The sequence below is a fragment of the Sinohyriopsis cumingii genome, chromosome 13 (assembly GCF_028554795.1).
Source record: "Sinohyriopsis cumingii isolate HCF-2022 chromosome 13, ASM2855479v2, whole genome shotgun sequence".
Classification (NCBI taxonomy): domain Eukaryota; kingdom Metazoa; phylum Mollusca; class Bivalvia; order Unionida; family Unionidae; genus Sinohyriopsis; species Sinohyriopsis cumingii.
This window is the reverse complement of record NC_142973.1, coordinates 78230979-78250537: the sequence shown is the minus strand read 5'-3', so window position 1 is coordinate 78250537 and position 19559 is coordinate 78230979. Positions and strand designations below refer to the sequence as shown.

The window sequence follows — 19559 nt, the reverse complement described above, 5'->3', positions numbered from 1 at the left end:
TTAACAAATGTATTACTAAATAAAGATATAATGACTTACCAAATTAGTATTAAAAATGCACTTCTGATAACAGACATTCATTACTCATCACGGAAATCAAAGACCAGAAGATGGAACTCAGAATCATTTTAGTTTTCTGTCAAAAAAGATGTCAGCTAGACATGAAAATCAATTATTCAATTTAGGTCTGAACTAACAATATTCTAATGGTCTAACTTTGAGCATATTTGTCTATTATAATCAAAATGCACCTGCTAAAAATAAAAAAGGCCATTTATATTCACACCCATCAATCCATAAATATATATGTGTGTGAGCATGTGTGTGTGTGTGTGTGTACATGAACACTACATAAATATGTATGAATGCACATGAACACAACATATATACTGATGACAGATGCACAAAATTCATTATAGCTTCAAATAACAAACACTATTATTCCAGGCATGAAAATGCAGCAAACAAGCAGTCAGAAGGATTTGAACCATTTGGTTTGGTTTTGAGCTTTAGGGCACAGCAACACAAGTAGGCTATTTCATGCCAAGGCAATTGGAGTAAAGTGAACACACTATGGTAGCTGGCACAGGTGGTCCGATGGTAGAATTCAAACCTGCACCCTTTCAGCCATTAGTTCAGCAGGCTAACCACTGAGCCATTGTAGCTCCTGAAAATGAGGCAAACAACCAATCAACAGTGCTAAAGATCCCATTTAATCCTGCTTGACTCATCTCGATATCCAAGAAATAAATGGCAGAGAATTAAGCAGACCACTAAGAACCTGCATGACCCTTAACTTATTAGAAAAAAGCCCTCTGCTAATATCTTCTGGTAATCCTATGAACCAAGCATCTGTGAAACATCTCTGATTAAATGCTCTTTTTGTTAATCAGAAAACCTATCCCTGCAGTGCATCAAATTGGTTTTAAATTATGCAAATCAGATAATTTCAATATTTTTTTATTTGAATCACTATGCAAATCAGATAGTGCTTCAAATCCTCATCTAAAAGACTTTTTTAATTATGCAAATTAGATAGTGATACTAATTGAAAAAATGTTTAGATTATGCAAAATGTCAACTTAAACTTTACTGATTGTAAAATTTACCAAAGTTGGAACAAACAAGCCACAATCTCTCAGTCAACAGTGTGCCAGACAATCAACTGAAAGGTTGTGGTTTGAATCCAAAAACCCTGGGTCAGCTAACATGGTGTGTCCTTGGGCATGACACTTTGCTCCAATTGCTTTGGCACTAAATAACCTACTTGTGTTGATGTGCTGAAAAACAAACAAAAACAAAACCTATGATGCCATTTGCTGCCATTAAGTAAATTACCCATCCAATTAATACTATAAAGTATGATATACTTTTAATTTAAAAAAATTCCTTTTTTTAAAGCAAAGTCTTCTTTTATGTTTTTTTTGTTTCTAGTTCATCAAATAAATGTGCCCTTATTCTGTAAACCTAGCTGTACTTACCTATGTCACAGGCTAAACTTAGCTAACACTTTACCTATGTCACACCCATATGAAATAATTAGGCAGATTCCACCTGGAACTTAAGGAGACTCCAGATGGAATCTGCCTAAGATGTAAAAAATCTGGTTAATACGAAGGCGGACATGGAAAACTGGAGAAGTCAAAGATGAATCCATCAAGAGTCTGTCTAACTCTAAGATGAACTATTGTCAAAATTCCTGTTATATAATACATCTTTGTGCACAATTTTGGATTTGGTTGATTTTCCAAACACCATCTAGGTGGAATTAGTAACTTAGTCCAGGCATCTATTATATGAAAGGAGGAATCTGGACTTAGTTAATTTTCTAACCAACAGCTAGGTGGAATGAACAACTTAGCCATTTACGTCAGTTAAATAAGGCAGAATTTGGACTTGGCTTTTGTGCGTCTGTAAAGTTAAATGTAAATTTTGACTTTTTCAGTTGTGCAACAGCGATGAACTGAACGTTTGAATCATAATCATTTTACAAAGATAATGCTACTAAATTACATAAATGACTGAAAGAAAATTTCAAAATAATACATGTAGAAAAAAATAACTTTCCAGGTTTTATTTTGTTTGATATATTCAAGCTTGGATGATGTGACCCAACAAATTTAAGAGGTTTTGGAAAGAATTTAGGAAAAGTGTCTTGTTTATAAGATAATAAAATGATTAGCTAAAAATACTGTATAAAATTAAATGTGACAGTCACAACCCAGTTTTTATAAAGCTTGTTCATTTTTTTGCACAATGTCTTTCTTTTCACAGTGAACTAATTGGTCTATTTGTATTCTTTGTTGTATCAGGTTGATCAAATAGACTTTAGTTATTGTGTGTCAGTATGTGTCATTCATACAAGCATAATCTGCTAATTATTTAGCTTTCAGAGACATATTAGTGTGTCAACTTATTGACATGAATATTAATTACAACTGTCACTGACCATCAGTTCATTCATACAAGAAAGTTCAGAGTTGGTAACATAATTGTAAATTCCTGGTTAATCATTCCATTGTCCCATGTATTTACATTTAAAAGTTGGGTCCAGTTCATAATTGTTCTACCCTTTTTAATTATTTTTTCCAGTTAAATGATGTACATGTAATCTGTTGTTGGCCAAAATGTAAGTAAAAATGGAATGAGTAAAATGTTGAAATCAATTTTTTTTCTGCTGTAAATAATATCCACAAGTCTGTAATCCAATGCATTTTAAAAACTATCTAATGAACGGATTAAAATTGTGTTTGGTTCTGGACTTAATTTCACTAGATGGAATCTTTTTCCACACTGAAGGCATTTCGCTTCCAGCTCTAGGCAGAGTTTATTTCTAGGTGAAATTTCTGCAAGGTGGAGTAATATTTTGACATTTTCATTATTGGATGGGGTTCTGCGGGTATTTCAATCTAATTAGGCAGAAGTAAAGATTCCACATAGTAACAGACAGAGTAATTTGCATATTTCGAGCTATATTCCACCATGAATCTGCCCTGAATCTGCCTAAATGTGATAATAAGTGGAATCTAGGCTAAATAAGCGGAATAAACAGATTCCATATAGTAGACGGAGTAAACAAATTTCGCCTAGTATGCGGAATAAATAAACTCCGCCTAGTAGGTGGAATAAACAGATTCCTCCTAGTAATAGAATGAGTAATATGCATATTTCGGGCCATATTCCACCCTGAATCCACATAAAAATAATAATAAGTGGAATCTAGGCTTTAAGTGAAATCTGCTTTAAAAGTCCACCTGGAATCTGGTCAGAGCAGAAGTTTTTATACACTAAGGTTGAACTTAGTTAACAGTATACCTATGTCACAGGCTAAACTTATCATTTCTGTCCACATGGGCTGGAGTCTCAGCTTTGGCAGGTATGTGGGTATGTAAGAAAGCTAAGATTGCCAGTACTGTGGGTCATGGGTCAGTGGTCCTTCCCGAGGAGGGGGTTCTACCAGGTTCATCCTCGCTAAATATACAGGCTAGTGCTATGTATTGCTTATTAAGTTTGTGCTTAAAAATGGTACTAAACCCCAAAAAACAAATTTAACTAGTGTCAAGTATTCAGATGAAGGGTATCTACATGTATCTATTTTCCTCCACCATTAATACTGGCCGCCATGTATAGCCTATCGTGTGCTGAAAAATGGCGTTAAACCCCACAACAACAACAACAACATGTATCTATTGTTTGTCAGAAATGTTCTTTATTACTGAGTACCATTATAAATCTATTATATGCTTTAAGATGAAAAAAATCAATAAAAACACTACAAATGCAAAAACATTATTTTGAAAGTAATTTTTAATTATCTACTGTCAACTCTTAAAATTCAAACCTTTTTGCAATTACCTAACAGGGATGAAAAAAATATAATTTCTTCTGGCATAACTGAACAAACAAAATGGCTACAAAGCAAGTTGACCTCATCAGATGATTCAGTGAAAATGCCCTACAAATTTGGAAAACTAAGCCTTCATGTGAAGCAATACACATGTACGTAAATATATTTTTTTTAAAGTAATATTTCAAAATCTAACATCATATTAGCTGTGGTAACTTAGCTCCCATGCCATGTCCTAGGTCATGGCACTTCACTCCAATTTTCTCTTCACAAAATAACCAACTTATGTTGCTGTGCCATAAAACAACAAAATAAACCGGCACCATGTGGGGCATCAACTTACCTTTTTTGCATGACAGCAAATTCTCTGACAATGTACAAACAAATCATACGCAAAATCAGGGAGACCCAGCATTAAATATGGCTGATAGAAACGTACATGTATTATGCATCAACTACAATAGCTTTTACAAACTGTACACAACCTGCCAAGTGTGACAACCACAAGTCTCCCCTCACAGATAACTGGTATTCATAACTTTCTACAAAATAAATTTGGAATGTAAATCTAGTGAGTTGGCAGCACCAAATTAAATGGCTCCATACTCTGGAAATAAACTGTATTAACTGGTTTAAAATATCTTTCCTACCTGTACCATGTCCTGAGGGAAAACACATGTATAAACAGATTGCCACCATCCAGCCCATATCCTCTGTCCCTATTCACACATGAAAGAATAGGTTACATATGGCAGGTAACGACAGCCATATATACTACCCTCAGGTTGACTGGGACACAGACAACACTAGTAAGCTTGAGGTTTCAGCTGAGATGCAAACAAACCACTTATCTATATAATACAACTGCATTACAGTTGGATTCCCCCAAGCCCAACAATTCCTTCACTGAAGTGAATTAGGGTATTCCCCTTGAGCAAGGTGCACGACAATACAGACAAAGGGTATTTAATTTTTATTGTACTGTGTGTAGTCTAGCATGCAATATTTATGACTGCATTTACTGTCCAAAGAAAAAATATAAATCCAAATCTATCATGAGCTGAATAATTACTTTTGAAGCCAAGTGTTTTAATGGTTCTACTTTCACTGTAAATGTGACTGAGGAGTGTTATGTATATCTATATTTCTGTTAACTTCTGGCATATGATTTTATTTTAATTTGCACAATTTTTATTGTAAACTCTATAGACCTTCTTTTGTTATAAATTGTGTACATAATTTGGATCTATAAACAGATATTTTCATACATGTTGACAATTAGTAATAATAATCATAATAATAAGACTTAAAATGAAACCTCAGTGACTGATGGGATATTAATGTTTCCAGAATAATTTTGTGGATTCCCATTGGTTGTGCAAGGTCATGTAAATATACTTAATTCACCACAATTCAATAGTGTATGTTGTCACATGGGGTCTATTGTGAACTACAGTCACAATATACAGTGTATATAAGGAAAAAATTAAGCATTCAGTTTCATTCTGATTTCTGGAGTCATTCACACATTTAGTGTTCCTGAAGTAGGTCTGCAGATGTATTTTATGTTGTACTTAGATATTTTTTGAGAGGAGAAACATGTTTAGACTATTTAGTGGTGATGGAAAGTGCACATTATTAGGACAATAATATTATTCTGGAACTGTTATAAATTATTTGAAAAAATTCGGGACAAAACTATCTTGATAACATCACGGTTCTTGGAGGACCAGTACATATCCTGTATTGAAAATAACAAGGGACTTTTCATTCATTTAGGGCTTTAATAGACCTTTATAAGGACTAATTTGCGTTCACTTAATTATACTATAAGTTCTTCTCACATTTTTCATTTATTTCTTTAGTTTGTTAAGTTCTACAAAACTACTGGTTTTTCTTCTTTTCTTTTACGTGACTTAGAGTCGTAACAGGAGTATGTATAGATCTTAAAACATTGACAAGAACAGTTTAAATGAAGTTCATGTTGACATAATTTTAATGAGGTTGGACACAATAAACTGAATCAGTCATTATTCACCTTGATGCATATCAGGGTTGATCTTTTTCATCATGTTTATCCCACTTGCTTTTATTTAGCAAATGACTGTTCAAGGAACATTCTGGATTAAAATATTATTTTCAGATCATGGGATACACAAATATGTTGTGATGGATATGGGTACCTGTGGTGTATCCAGCCTTTATTTTTCTTTATAAGGTACACTGAGAAGCAAACTTAAGCATAGACCAATGCTAAGGTTATATCAATCCTTCTATCAATCAAGTAATCAGTGAAGTAATTAGGTCATTATAATGTAAACTGAAGCAATGATTCTCTGCAAGAGATGATACAAAATGTTTAACTATTTCAAAGATACGCTGGTTATAAGAACCTGCTCTTGTAAAAATGTAATATATATGGAAAGAAGACCACAACACCATCAAAACTGAACCCAAACAAATCAGATCTTGAAAGAACACATGTACATGGAAGTACTAAATGGCATCAAATTATGTGCACATGTAAGTACCAAATGGCATCCAATAATGAGTACATGTAAGTACCAAAATGGCATCCAATAATGTATACATGTAAGTACCAAATGGCATCTAATTATGTATACAAGTACCAAATGGCATCTAATTATGTGTACATCTAAGTAACAAATGGCATTTAATTATGTGTACATGTAAGTACCAAATAGAATTCAATTAAGTGTGCAAGTACCAAATGGCATTTAATTATGTGTACATGTAAGTACCAAATGGCATTTAAGTATGTGTACATGTAAGTACTAAATGGCATCCAATTATGTGCACATGTAAGTACCAAATAGCATCCAATTATGTGTACAATACCAAATGGCATCCAATTATGTGTACACGTAAGTACCAAATGACATCCAATTATGTGTATATGTAAGTACTAAATGGCATTTATGTGTACATGTACCAAAAAGAATTCAATGTGTGCATGTAAGTACCAAATGGCATCTAATTATCTGTACATGTAAGTACCAAATGGCATTTAATTTTATGCGTACATGTAAGTACCAAATGGCATCCAATTATGTGTACATGTAAGTTCCAAATAGCATCCAATTACGCAAGTTATGCTGGTTACAAACAACATGAATCTATATCATGATGCTAAAGCTATAACTCATCCAATATGGAGTTGACAAAGCCCACAAAGGTCTCATCTATATTGCACCAGAACATGTTGAATGGTTTAGAGTAACTAAACTTTCCTACTATAGTGTTCATACACCCTCTCCCTTGCACCACTGTACCAATTTTAAAAACAAAAAGCATCAAATATATATACAAAAAATATTCAAAACTTGCTCTTTTCATTCACTGATGTATAACTTCTAAACTGACTGTCAATAAATGGTTCCTAACTCTGTTGACATTTTGGCATTTCAAAGCAAATGGAAGCTCTTGATATAAACAAGCAGACAGACACATCACTATCTACTTCTGGTTTCTAAAAGTCCAATATTTCAGCAAAAACTGCACTGTCTGCATCCAATATTTGCAATGTCTAGTTTTAATATTTCAAAAACATGTATGCAATCTGAACAAATAAAAAGGGGAAATTCAAGTAAACATGTGTTCAAAGAGATTAATTCCAGAATTTACAAAATTATTGAGATTATCAAAGACAGTGAACTACATCACATCTGCTGCTTGAAAATACTCACCCATGTAAATATGACAACTGTGTTACTATAGAAATTCCCATTTGATTTGAAACACCAACTTTTTGACAACAATTAGGTTAGAATGAAATGAGGAAGTTTTGTGCCTTTTGTATATCCTGGATGCCTTCAGTAGAGGGTACAAACAAACAGGTGTACTATTCTTACAGCCACCTCTCCAGCATGGGCCAATCCATCAAATGGCTGCAGCATGGGCTGGCTGTACCATCACTGTCCTTGTGAAAGATGATGAATCTTTCAAGCCAGAGCAAATCATGTTTCTTTCATCATCTCTAGTCCCCCTGTTGCTGACCTTTATGCAACCCTGATAGAATTTCCCCTGCTGTGTTGACTTTGGATGGTATGTGTGTGTGTATATATATATATGTATACTGAACACTTCAACACTTTCTCTACTGACAGTGAGATCATGATAGAATGTATTCTGACCTAGTCCATGTTAGTGGAAAGGAACTCTACACAACACTGAGGAATATGTCAACAGTGAAGGAAGAAATGTTAGATACTGCAACAAGCAAACAAATCCTGGTAATTAACACTATAGATTACATTTAGAAAAACTTGCCCAATATACATCTCATGTTAGATGTAATACCTCTGATACATGCTCGCATGTCCAGGCCAATTGTAAACTGCATCGATCCAGATCTGCTGTCACATAATGCACCAACAGATCTGAATCTAAGCAACTTGTGTATTGACTGTAATGTGACAGCTTGTCATGTTGTGCATTTATTGCTAATCCGGCTGATCAGAATAAGGTTAAGAGATGTACACTAACAATACTGCTGATCCACTGATCAGAATAAGGTTTAAAGACATGTACACTAACAATATTGCTGATCTGGCTGTTCAGAATAAGGTTAACACATTATCTCCTGGAGGTTTTTGTCGTTTTCTCCTAAAATTCGAGTAGAAAACACATTTTGAAAGCTATTTCTGAATACATCCTAAGACATCGACTTCCAGGTTATTTTCTAATAACCTAATGCCTAGTTGTGTTAGAAACATCATTTTTCATTGGTTATTTGGCTCGTGCATGAGCAGAAGGGTAAAAGTTGGAGTTCTTTCTTCTTTCTTTTTTTTGCTCAAAGGACCCATAATTTCTGTATCGAGACCACTCTTTATTCCAAATGCCCATCTTATCCTAATTTTTGCAAAGGTTCATCTGTCTGTTTGCAGTTCATACTGGTCTGCCTCAGATCTGAGACCAAAAAGTCTAAAATCCGGACACAAAATCGGATTCCAACCACAGGCAAATTTTGGGTGGAAACAAATCAGGTCCAAAAAATGAGGTTTTTCCATCTGTATTTTCTAGTACAACTAGAACTTCCAGATTATTCGGTATCATTGTAGAGCTACATCTGTCTACTTTTTTATAATACCACCCACTTTAGTGTATCATGCATGACCTTGATGCTACTGAGCCCGGCAGTAGGCTACTACCTCCTGCCACATTAATTCGTTGCCAGGAGTTAATGTGTTAAGAAATGTACACTAACATTATTACTAATCCAGCTGATCAGAATAAGGTTAAGACATATACATCAACAATATTGCTAATCTGGCTGATCAGAATAAGGTTAAGAGATGTACACTAACATTTAATGCTAATCTGGCTGATCAGAATAAGGTTAAGAGATGTACACTAACATTTAATGCTAATCTGGCTGATCAGAATAAGGTTAAGAGATGTACATCAACAATATTGCTAATCTGGCTGATCAGAATAAGGTTAAGAGATGTACACTAACATTTATTGCTAATCTGGCTGATCAGAATAAGGTTAAGAGATGTACACTAACATTCAATGCTAATCTGGCTGATCAGAATAAGGTTAAGAGATGTACACTAACATTTAATGCTAATCTGGCTGATCAGAATAAGGTTAAGAGATGTACACTAACATTTATTGCTAATCTGGCTGATCAGAATAAGGTTAAGAGATGTACACTAACATTTAATGCTAATCTGGCTGATCAGAATAAGGTTAAGAGATGTACATCAACAATATTGCTAATCTGGCTGATCAGAATAAGGTTAAGAGATGTACACTAACATTGCTAATCTGGCTGATCAGAATAAGGTTAAGAGATGTACACTAACATTTAATGCTAATCTGGCTGATCAGAATAAGGTTAAGAGATGTACATCAACAATATTGCTAATCTGGCTGATCAGAATAAGGTTAAGAGATGTACACTAACATTTAATGCTAATCTGGCTGATCAGAATAAGGTTAAGAGATGTACACTAATATTTTATTGCTAATCTAGCTGATCAGAATAATGGATTACTGAACAAGACCAACTAATCACACTGCCCCTGAAAAGACTGGATTTTTACCCAAAAATTATTTTTCAAAAAGACTATCTTCTGAGGCATTGTGCATAAAAATGATGTCCAAAATTTTCCAAATCAGCCAACATTTGAATTCAAAGCGTTAAATCAGCTCCTTTTTTTCAATTTTTAGTATTTCCAGTGGAGATTTCCTGCATTTATTGCAATATTTCCTGCATACCTCATGGGTGTAACACAATTTAAAAAAAATAAAAACACTTTTTCATTCATGATAAAGTACTTGCTAAAGTGTATACATGAAAGTTACTTTTCCACCGAAATGTACACTCACTTTCAACACCAAAATAATGTACAATGACTTTCAACACCAAAATGTATAATGACTTTCAACACCAAAATAATGTACAATGACTTTCAACACCAAATTGTATAATGACTTTCAACACCAAAATAAACAATGACTTTTAACACCAAAAAAAAATGACTTTCAACACCAAAATGTACAATGATTTCAACACCAAAATAATGTACAATGACTTTCAACATGAAAATGTACAATGACTTTCAACACCAAAATAAACAAGGACTTTCAACACCAAAATGTACAATGACTTTCAACACCAAAATAATGTACAATGACTTGCAAGCTTATCAGGCTATTACAGTCACACAATAAACTTGTCAAACTATAATTGTCTTAATGTTCTGAATAGTTCAGAGATTGGAGTGAATGAAACGTTTTAAGTGTATCAGGATCTCTCTCTCTCTCTCACACACACACATATACACAATCAAAATTTATCACATTCTGCCCAATTGTTCAGTTATGTGAAAATATTTATAAAATATACATGTATGATACATGTCGCTAATACCTATAATCATATATGTATTTGCATTATTGTACGACCGTTTCAGTGGCCTAGGGGTTAAAGCATCCACCTCGGGTACGGGAGGTCGTGGGTTCGATCCCCAGCCCAGACAAACCAAAGACTTATAAAAATGGTACCAACAGCTGCCTCGCTTGGCACTCAGCATTAAGAGGTTTAAGTGCTACAGCTGGTCGGCCTGGTGTCAGGATAATGTGACTGGGTGGGACATGATGCTACATGTCTGCAGCATGATGCCCCAGTGCTAGACATCACTATAAACTGCCACAGTGCAGACATCGCAGCAATATGACTGAAAAATTGTTAAAGCTACATTAAAAATCCAAATCACACAAACACACACATTATTGTACACTGATGTGAACAAGTATTCAAATACCTTTATGCTGGGCAAATCTCATTAAACTCTGCCTTGTTCATTAAATAAAGAATTAGGAAAGACAAACCTACGTGAGAATTCTTCATGAAGACAATCATTTCTGGCACAACTATCCTGAAAGTAATGTGCACATGGTAAGAATTAAATGAAACTGTATCCTCCAACATTGCATCTCTGCCTCTTTGATAACAAAAAGTTTCCATGCAATATAACAACAGCAAGAGAGCATGCAGTAACACATGGCATGCTTATTTATATCTAGGAACTAAAATCCATGACTTGAACTAGGAACATTCTGCATTCAAACACCTTTTTGTCCCCCAAAATGGATCACATTTACTTCCAATCAAAAAAAAATAATTTTGAAGAGAGACCTGTAACCCGATCACATCTTTACTCCACACACCTCTGACAATCCATACCAGTGTTAATATTAGAAAAGCTCTGCTGAATGTATTGTCTCAGCATCAATACCAGTACATGTATTGAGTCTTATATTTGACTATGCACACTGTACTTTGCCAAATGTATCCTCTCAGCATCAATACCAACCAGTACATGTATTGAGTCTTACATTTGACTATGCACTCTGTATGGCTTCTAATCCCAATATCCCTCTAAAATAGACTGGACAACTCATTTCCTTGGGTGCTTATAGAATCCAATTCCAACTCAACAGAAAATGACATTAGGTACAATAAATGATCAAGTAAGCTTTAAGACTGTTATTAAATCACTATTCAAGTCACAGCTGTTGCAATTTGCAAATAATAATAATAATAATAATAATAATAATAATAAAAGGATGGCAAACACTTGAAACAAAGAGCCTGAGGGGACAAAAGAGTTATTGGAAAACAAATACTGAATCAAGGTTTCTTAACATGTGATTGTGGAATTCACACTCATTTCCCCAAAAGTCATCCCCCTCTATACAAAAATTGTAAAAAGCCACACATCATATTTTCAAGCCCTAGCTTTATTTCTATGTTAAATACTGCCCATGCAGAAAATGTTGTCCCTATTTATAGGATGAAGAGATTACCCACTTCTAAATTTTTAGTTCTAGGACACACCTTGTCAAATGGAGTCATTTATAATTTAGGTCAAGGTGAATTAAAAATGGAGCTATATATAATTTAAGTTAAATTGAATTTAAACTTTTCTAACTGCAAAAAACGTCTCTAATCTTAAAACTGAAAATTAAGATTTAGAAAAAAACCATATATCATAAATACTGTTATAGTCTGTTAATAAATCAATTAAATATCTTTGCATCTACAACACAAACATCATAACTGCATTTTGTTTGGTGTTTCATAGTACAGCAACATAAGTAAGTTATTTAATGTCAAGGTTGTTGTTGTTGTTGTGGGGTTTAATGCCATTTTTCAGCACACAATAGGCTATATATGGCGGCCAGTATTAATGGTGGAGGAAGAACCCGGGAAAACCCCGGAAAGAACCACCGACCCACGAGAAGCTACTGGCAAGCTTTCTCACATACCCATATTGGCTGAATCTTAGACTCGAACCGACGCAGGCAGAGGTGAGATAATGTCAAGGTAATGTGAACGCTACCTTGTCCAAGGACACACCATGGAAACGACACAGGATAATGTGATGGTAGGCTTCAAACAAGCACCCTTTTGGTCAGGAGTACTGCACTTGGCCACTGCAGCTCCCCAAATAACAATGACTTAAATCAATCTTCACTATAAAATTTCAGAAGACCATCTTCACTATAAAGTTATATAAATTCTACCTCAAAATGAAATTATAAAAATCAATCCTTAATACAAAATTACAGAAGTCCATCCCCTATTAAAAAAAAAATTATATAAATTTATTCTCAATATGAAAATATAAAAATCTGTCCTCAAATTTTTTTATATAGAAATTTGTTCTCAATATGAAATTATACAGATGTCCTCAATATGAAATCCATCCTCTATAAAACGTTCTATTTTATCTGTCCTCAATATGAAATTATTTATACAGATCTGTCCTCAATATGAAATCCATCCTCTATAAAACAATTTTTGAATCAGTCCTCAATATGAAATTATACAGATCTGTCCTCAATATGAAATCCATCCTCTATAAAACAATTTTTGAATCTGTCCTCAATATGAAATTATACAGATCTGTCCTCAATATGAAATCCATCCTCTGTAAAACAATTTTTGAATCAGCTGCTGTCCTCAATATCAAATTATACAGATCCGTCCTCAATATGAAATCCATCCTCTATAAAATGATTCTGGAATCTGTCCTCAATATGAATATTTAGAAATCATGTATTTCTTTAAATAATGGAAAAAACAAAAAATTTGACTGATCTGCCAGCAGCTGATTATGTACTGTATAATAATAATAATAAGAATAAAAATAATAATAATAATAATAATAGTATGAATTTATGATGTTTGTAGTTTGATGTATAATCTTAAGGCCAAAAAAACAAACAATATGTGTTTCTGTTCAGCCCACTGTATATGTACCTGTTTATCATTGCTAACCACAGCATTCTCCCCCCCCCCCCCCCACATGGTATTAAAAAAAATTCTTAAAATAGATTTATGTATCTAACTGAGCCAGTTCTGCCCATTACTTTGAAGAGCTTGGTACATTATATATACTACCATAATCATTATGATATATATCATTTCAAAGAAAATACCTACCTACCCTAATTTTAAACCAATGCATTAGGTTATTTCTTTTTTGACCTAATCAAGGTCAGACATTTGGTTGAAACGGTTCCATTAAGATTTTAAGAGCAAACTTAATGTTTTACATTCCCAGTTTGAATAATGCAGTAAAAGAATTTTTGGATGCAAACTGAACCCATATACAAGGAGCTCTTCAACTTAAGTACATGTTCAAATTATAGACCCAGTGTAAAATAAGCACCTTATACCACCCTGCTGTTAACTTGCATCCAGTGTAAAATAAGCACTATACACCACCTTGCTGATAACTTGCATCCAGTGTAAAATAAGCACTATACACCACCTTGCTGTTAACTTGCATCCAGTGTAAAATAAGCACCATACACCACCCTGCTGATAACTTGCATCCAGTGTAAAATAAGCACTATATACTAACCTGCTGATAACCCACATCAAGTGTAAAATAAGCACTATACACCACCCTGCTGATAACTCACATCCAGTGTAAAATAAGCACTATATACTAACCTGCTGATAACCCACATCAAGTGTAAAATAAGCACTATACACCACCCTGCTGCTAACTTGCATCCAGTGTAAAATAAGCACTATACACCACCTTGCTGTTAACTTGCATCCAGTGTAAAATAAGCACCATACACCACCCTGCTGATAACTCACATCCAGTGTAAAATAAGCACTATATACTAACCTGCTGATAACCCACATCAAGTGTAAAATAAGCACTATACACCACCCTGCTGCTAACTTGCATCCAGTGTAAAATAAGCACTATACACCACCTTGCTGTTAACTTGCATCCAGTGTAAAATAAGCACTATACACCACCCTGCTGATAACTTGCATCCAGTGTAAAATAAGCACTATACACCACCCTGCTGATAACTTGCATCCAGTGTAAAATAAGCACTATACACCACCTTGCTGTTAACTTGCATCCAGTGTAAAATAAGCACCATACACCACCCTGCTGATAACTTGCATCCAGTGTAAAATAAGCACTATACACCACCCTGCTGATAACTTGCATCCAGTGTAAAATAAGCACTATACACCACCCTGCTGATAACTTGCATCCAGTGTAAAATAAGCACTATACACCACCTTGCTGTTAACTTGCATCCAGTGTAAAATAAGCACCATACACCACCCTGCTGATAACTCACATCCAGTGTAAAATAAGCACTATATACTAACCTGCTGATAACCCACATCAAGTGTAAAATAAGCACTATACACCACCCTGCTGCTAACTTGCATCCAGTGTAAAATAAGCACTATACACCACCTTGCTGTTAACTTGCATCCAGTGTAAAATAAGCACTATACACCACCCTGCTGATAACTTGCATCCAGTGTAAAATAAGCACTATACACCACCTTGCTGTTAACTTGCATCCAGTGTAAAATAAGCACCATACACCACCCTGCTGATAACTCACATCCAGTGTAAAATAAGCACTATATACTAACCTGCTGATAACCCACATCAAGTGTAAAATAAGCACTATACACCACCCTGCTGCTAACTTGCATCCAGTGTAAAATAAGCACTATACACCACCCTGCTGATAACTTGCATCCAGTGTAAAATAAGCACTATACACCACCCTGCTGATAACTTGCATCCAGTGTAAAATAAGCACTATACACCACCCTGCTGATAACTTGCATCCAGTGTAAAATAAGCACTATACACCACCCTGCTGATAACTTGCATCCAGTGTAAAATAAGCACTATACACCACCATGCTGCTAACTTGCATCCAGTGTAAAATAAGCACAAACATGTATTTGGCCAATATACAACCCTATCCCCTTCCCCTATCCACACTTTTTTCTTGATGTCTAAATGGAATGACATTCTTTTTCTGTTCCCTTTGAAGCTCACACTACCAGTCCCAGTGCAGTCTGTTTTGGGACCCTGATGTGTGCAAGTTATCAAGAAAGAGGTGTAATCATTGGTATTTCATCAAACAAACTAGCCACATTTTATGTCAATTCTTCATCTAAATAAAATTTTACAATCTGTATACATAACAACTTTGTAGGCCAAATGGTTTTAGAATGGAGGGTAAACTTTATTCCATTAACTCTGTATGCCAATTGCTTTGAGAATGGACAGTACACTCCAGTCCAAGACTGTTGTGAATATTTGGCCTCATTATATAATATGGTTATATTTTACAATTTAGGAATTATATGGCAATTTGGATTAAACAACATTTTCTTCAAGGAAATAATATACAAATTCAAATGTACCCAATATTACATGATTCAAGTGTGGTTATGACTTTGTTCATACCACTGGCTCTATTGGGGGCCTCGAGTGGCCAAGTGGTCTAAAGCACTCTCCGTTACGGATCACTGCCATCTCACCTCTGTCTGAGTGGGTTCGAGTCTCGGATTCGGTTAATGTGGGCATGTGAGAATGCTTGCCAGTAGCTTCTTGTGGTCGGCGGTTCTTTCCGGGGTTTTCCCAGGTTCTTCCTCCACCATTAATACTGGCCACCATCTATAGCCTATCATGTGCTGAAACATAGCGGTAAACCATACAACAACAACTGACCATATTGGAGAAAAATGGAAACAAAAATTCAGCATTCAAATCGTATAAACTGTTCATGCCAGCAAGAAGTCTATCCTTTCTTTTTACATAAAGCCCTGACATACTCATAATCCTATCTTTCTATATGAAACCTTGACATACTCATAATCCTATCTTTCTATATAAAGCCTTGACATACTCATAATCCTATCTTTCTATATAAAGCCTTGACATACTCATAATCCTTTCTTTCTACATAAAGCCCTGACATACTCATAATCCTTTCTTTCTACATAAAGCCCTGACATACCCATAATCCCATCTTTCTATATAAAGCCTTGACATACTCATAATCCTATCTTTCTATATAAAGCCTTGGCATACTCATAATCCTATCTTTCTATATGAAGCCTTGGATACTCATAATCCTATCTTTCTATATGAAGCCTTGGATACTCATAATCCTATCTTTCTATATGAAGCCTTGGATACTCATAATCCTATCTTTCTACATGAAGCCCTGACATACTCATAATCCTATCTTTCTATATGAAGCCTTGGATACTCATAATCCTATCTTTCTATATGAAGCCTTGGATACTCATAATCCTATCTTTCTACATGAAGCCCTGACATACTCATAATCCTATCTTTCTATATGAAGCCTTGGATACTCATAATCCTATCTTTCTATATGAAGCCTTGGATACTCATAATCCTATCTTTCTACATGAAGCCCTGACATACTCATAATCCTATCTTTCTATATGAAGCCTTGGATACTCATAATCCTATTTTTCTATATGAAGCCTTGGATACTCATAATCCTATCTTTCTACATGAAGCTTTGGATACTCATAATCCTATCTTTCTATATGAAGCCCTGACATACTAATAATCCTTTTATTATGTAGACCCTACATTCTAATATGTATACAAACATAGGCCCAACATTCTAATATGTTTTACATACAGACAAGTTTAATGTGGATTTAGACCAGACAAGTTTAATGTGGATTTAGATCAAACAAGTTTAATGTGGACTGCACATGTGCCACAAGCATTATACAAGTTATGAACCATGCACCCAAGTGCTGTGCAAAATTACTCACATTTCCTCCTTATGTTTATCAACATCACATTTATACTGGGATTTGTTTGTTTAATCTGTCACCGATAGTTTATGCAATGAGTGTATGGTTATCTGTTTTCATGACTGTGGTATGTAACACTTGAACAAAACAATCTGAATACTTGTACTTAGTGCCTGTCTACCACATATGTTCTGCACAAAGGTACAACTAGTGTTGGTCCAATTAACAATAAATTTCAACTTGTTTGTGTTACAAATGTAGTCAATCATACACACATACTTCTAGTGGTACAAATGTAGCCAATCACACACACACAAACTTGTTAAACAACAAAACTTTACAACAAGAACCAAACCACAACAGGCATGTATATTTTTTTAACAGAAGCATTATCTGCAATGACTGCTGACACTTTACAAAAAGATGAGATATGGCTACATTGCCTACTAAATACATGTAGCATCACGTTTTCTTTTAAAAAAGATTTGAAAATATGTTAAATAATTTCAGAATTTTTATTGCATGTGAAACAAAGTTTTATGATTAGTATAGTGGTTTTATTGTTGTATTCGCTTAATGTCATTTTTCAGTTCATGATTGGACAACATAACTGGTGGAGGAAGAACCATCAACCCATGAGACACTATTGGCAAGCTTTCTCAAATACCCACACTGGCCTGCAAGTCCCCCCATGAGTGATTTTTCAATTAAAATATTACAAGCTAAAATTTGTATATACACCACTCTCTCGATAACTCACAAACCCACTTATAATGAGGGTCAGGTGTGGATCCCATTTGTTTTTGCCAGAAAATACCCCAAAATCTACCCCTATTTGCTGAAAGTGAAGAAAAATCGCAATCACAATTTATAAGTGAAAACTGGATATTGCTCATTTTATTGATAAAAACAGTTATTCGTACCCAGAAATTTTAATCAACATTATGAAATTCTCAACTTCTAATAAAATTTCAATGAAAATGTCACTAACACCTACAGGAGGAAGCACTTAAATAAATAAATACCAATTAAAAATTACTGTCATGTGAAATTTGTATTATAGTTCTTCTAGTTTAGTTTAAGTGAAGTGTAATCATCATAAATGCAATGTGCCCTCTTGTATTCAAATGCGAAATATGTCTACTATAACAGATGTGTCTGCGAGCATTTCTATTAAAACCAAATTATGTGCAAACCCTGTTTTGATATCTGACTTGCATAAGTATTTGCTGTATTGTTGCTGTGAATTGAAAGTAAATCTGCTTTGTATTATCACATTAATTACATCTTTCGTATCAAATCAAAAAAAGGCTGTGGAATAAAAGAAAAGTTTCAGGCATTAAATTCTACCTGCATAAGACCTAGTGAACCCCGTCATGCATCAGGTCAACTCAACTGATCAATCTCTGTCATAAATATTAGTGTACCCAATATAACTGTTATTAATATTAGTGTACCCAATATAACTGTTATTAATATTAGTGAACCCAATATAACTGTTATTAATATTAGTGTGCCCAATATAACTGTTATTAATATTAGTGTACCCAATATAACTGTTATTAATATTAGTGTGCCCAATATAACTGTTATTAATATTAGTGTACCCAATATAACTGTTATTAATATTAGTGTGCCCAATATAACTGTTATTAATATTAGTGTACCCAATATAACTGTTATTAATATTAGTGTACCCAATATAACTGTTACTAATATTAGTGTGCCCAATATAACTGTTATTAATATTAGTGTGCCCAATATAACTGTTATTAATATTAGTGTACCCAATATAACTGTTATTAATATTAGTGTACCCAATATAACTGTTATTAATATTAGTGAATCCAATATAACTGTTATTAATATTAGTGTACCCAATATAACTGTTATTAATATTAGTGTGCCCAATATAACTGAACTACTTTACTCATTCACAAATGTGATCAAAGATAGCAAGGCAAACAACCAAAATGAGTAGTTGGTGAAAAACCTTTGTTTCACAGATATGGTTCAATGTAGAGAAATGAGTTTCAAAGACTGTAGTTGAGATTATAGTTAATTCAAAATTCAAATTTC

At 34.3% G+C, this 19559-nt stretch overlaps 1 protein-coding gene across 4 annotated transcripts in view; it reads right to left on the bottom strand.

Moving 5' to 3' along the window:
* LOC149785865 (protein phosphatase 1 regulatory subunit 16A-like) overlaps positions 1 to 19559 on the bottom strand; it is a 167443-nt gene that overhangs the window by 110509 nt on the left and 37375 nt on the right. The window contains exon 1 of one of the 4 annotated variants that reach the window (XM_089979843.1): positions 4498 to 4600. The exons of the other annotated variants lie outside the window; for them this stretch is intronic. The gene's annotated coding sequence lies outside the window, so the exon portion shown is untranslated. Of the gene's footprint in view, positions 1 to 4497; positions 4601 to 19559 lie in introns of those variants that run through there. 4 annotated transcript variants of the gene reach the window in all.